This window comes from Elephantulus edwardii, unplaced genomic scaffold (assembly GCF_000299155.1).
Source record: "Elephantulus edwardii isolate Elephantulus edwardi_28Jun2011 unplaced genomic scaffold, EleEdw1.0 scaffold00059, whole genome shotgun sequence".
NCBI classification, from domain to species: Eukaryota; Metazoa; Chordata; class Mammalia; order Macroscelidea; family Macroscelididae; genus Elephantulus; species Elephantulus edwardii.
In genome coordinates, this window is record NW_006399809.1 from 8,418,408 (window position 1) to 8,421,435 (window position 3,028).

The 3,028-nt window shown below is 43.9% G+C and overlaps 1 pseudogene; it reads right to left on the reverse strand.

Annotated features, from left to right (window-relative positions):
- Window positions 1-1,844: 1,844 nt before the first annotated feature.
- LOC102871485 lies at window positions 1,845-2,808 on the reverse strand (annotated as a pseudogene).
- Window positions 2,809-3,028: the final 220 nt, after the last annotated feature.

The window sequence follows — 3,028 nt, forward strand, 5'->3', positions numbered from 1 at the left end:
CTCCCAGTCTCCTGAAATCGGTCGTAGCCTAGCCCCTACCCGCCAATTCCAGGGACTTGTAGGGTTGGTTGGGGTTTGTAACCTCTGCATTCCTAAGGAGGGAGCTTTTATGCCTTGATGCATTTGTTTTTTACTTTCCTTTTTATTTCCTCTGAGAAATCTTGCATAATGGCTATTACACTGATTTCCTCTAAGAAATCTTGGGCCATGTCTAGAGTTGATCAAAGAAGAATTGATGCCTTTGAATTGTACTGGAGAAAAGTATTGAACCATGGACTGCAAGAGAACAAACAGGTTTATCCTGAAGAGGGCTGCTAGTTGGAGGCAAGGGTTTTGAAACTCTGCCTCACATACTTTGGCAAGTGGCCAGGAGGGACCAGTCCCTACAAAGGCACATTATGCTTGGAAATGTGGAAGGACAGCACAGGAGAGGAAGGCCCCAATGAAATGGATTGACACAGGAACTGGAGTAATGGGGGGTAGGTTTATTGGAGACAGTGAGCCTGGCACAAGATAAGGCAATATTCAGAGCTATTGTATAAAAGGTCACTGTGAGTTGCAGGCGACTCAATGGCACACAACAACAACAGTCTATGGAAGTGGGAGAGAGGGAGGGAGGAAAGGAGGAAGAGAGAGAGACTGACCAAGTAGCTATTCTATCTCCCAACAAGCACTCTTCCACACATCTCTCTCTTTTTTTTTGATTAATTTTTATTTTATACTGGTTTGCTTACAAAGTCCATATACATTGTTTTTTCACACTGAATATTTCCCATTTCCTTTTCCTGCCTTTACCTTTCAAATTGTGCTACCCTATGATTACCCCTCTGACCATCCTCACCTCTCTGCTCCCACCCTCCCTCCTCAAATCCTCATACCCATTGTATTAGTTATGTGTTTCTATAATAATGGTCTTATACAGTATTTGTCCGTATGGGACTGAGTTAGTTCGCTCTGCTTAATTAGCTCTCCAGTCCCTCCCTACTTAGGTAGTAATTTATAAGATCATTGCTCCTGCATGCTGCATAGTATTCTATGGTGTGAATATACCATAATTTCTCAGTCCATTTTATTTTATTCCATACATCTTTTATCTCTTGCTGAGACTTTTCTTTCAGCCTTCAAAAAGGATTTATTTGCCTCAGTTTGTACAGTAAGAACTTTGGTGATGGTGTTAGGTGCCATCAAGCCAAGTACTACTCATAGCGACCCTATTTCTGACACACAAGAGCCTGTTGCAAAACTTTAGAAAATATAATTTTTAAAAACTTTGTAAAATGTACTTAGTATTATGAATGATAACAAGTTTGAGCGTGTGTGTGGTTTGTTGTTTTTTTTTAAAGAGTTCCAAATCTCTCATTTATTAAACAACACAGAGACAACAGGTGAGACTATGTTACAAAAGAGTTCAGACTGCTGAGAAGTAACTGTAAAGAGACAATTCTTCAGACCATGGCACAAGAATACTAGACTCCTGAGCTTAAACAAGTAAATGGTACAGACTCAAGTTTCTTCTAGGACAGAAACGAGAGATCTACAAACTAAGCTGTCCACAATGGCCCCAACACATCCCTTAATGGATAATCATGTAGAAAGTAAACCTTGCACAGAGAAACCACTTTCACAGGCTGATTAGACAGACCTTTAACGCTGCACACCATCATGTACTTAATGGAGGTGTGTGTGTATAAAATTCAATAAAGCCTCTCTTCTATTATTTTCATGTCCTTTTTAATATTATTGTATTCCAGCCTGGTTTCTTTGTTAACAGTAATAAATCCAACACTGGGGACCACGAATTGTTTTACCGTCATCAACATGATACTTTAGTAAATCAAATCTTGTCAAGTACATGGTGACTTGGTTTTTGTGTCTGCATCTGTCACTTGGCGAATGAAGATCCCATCTTCCGGGTGCTCCGTGTCTTCCATACATGTATGACGACGCTATTGCCAGGCTCGTGCCGTCATTACTAAAGGCAAGGGACGCGATGCTGGTGGGATAACGGTGGAACTGGCACAGCCGCTTCTTGTTAAATGGATCCCAGATATTTACAAATCCATCAGAACCACCTGTGGCAAATGTATTATGAATGTTGTGGAAGGAAATGGAGTTGCCCGGGTAAATCTGCTCAATACTATTCTCATTTAGTAGGTGGCACTTGAAGGCATACTTCTTCTTTTGCACCGCAGGGCTCGGGTCCAAGTACTCAACAGCCATTCGGCCTTCAATAGAGCTTAGAACATAACCCTGCTTATTGGGGAAGGCACGGATGCAGCGGGCCTGCTACTTGAGGCTGGATTCGCGGCGCTGCTGCACGTAGCCCATGTTCCGAAGATCCCACACCAGCACACGGCGGCCAGCTGTCCCCACAATCAGCCTGTCTCCAAACACTGAGAGCGTGTACACCTTTTCAGGCTGAGAAAAGGTTCCAGCATTACAAGGAGTTCTGGGATCCCACAATTTAACTGTCTGATTCCAACTTCCAGTAACCATCACATTCACTTACGGACAGTATTCAACACATCTGATAGGGACATCATGTGTTCCAAGGAGATTGTCTTGATCAGTATTCAAGTAGTGCACTTTCAGCTGGTGATCTAAGGCCCCACTCCAGGCATGAGTTGGATGGTGGAAGGCGCAGTCCAGGACGGCGCCGGTGTGCTGGTTCCCAAGCTGCATGGCTGGCACATCGTTGAGGCGCAGGGATGTGTCCCAGGAGGACACCAGCAGGAACTGGGACGTGTTGGGGCTGAACTTCACCGAGGAGATGCCGTCCTCCGGGGCCTGGTTCAGCTTGAACTCGTGAGCCGGTCATCTTGAGATCCGCAAAGAAGCAACCCGCCGTTCCCGCCGCCTGGCTACTCCTGTGTGTGTGATTTGATGTAAAGGACAAAAGGATCTTTATGGTCTCACCTAAATAATTTTCTCATCATATTTACCTACTTAAACCGAGTTTGGGCATATTTTTAGCACTCTGAAGAAGAAAGCTCAGCACAAGAAAGAATGTGGACAAAGCTTGGTGGTC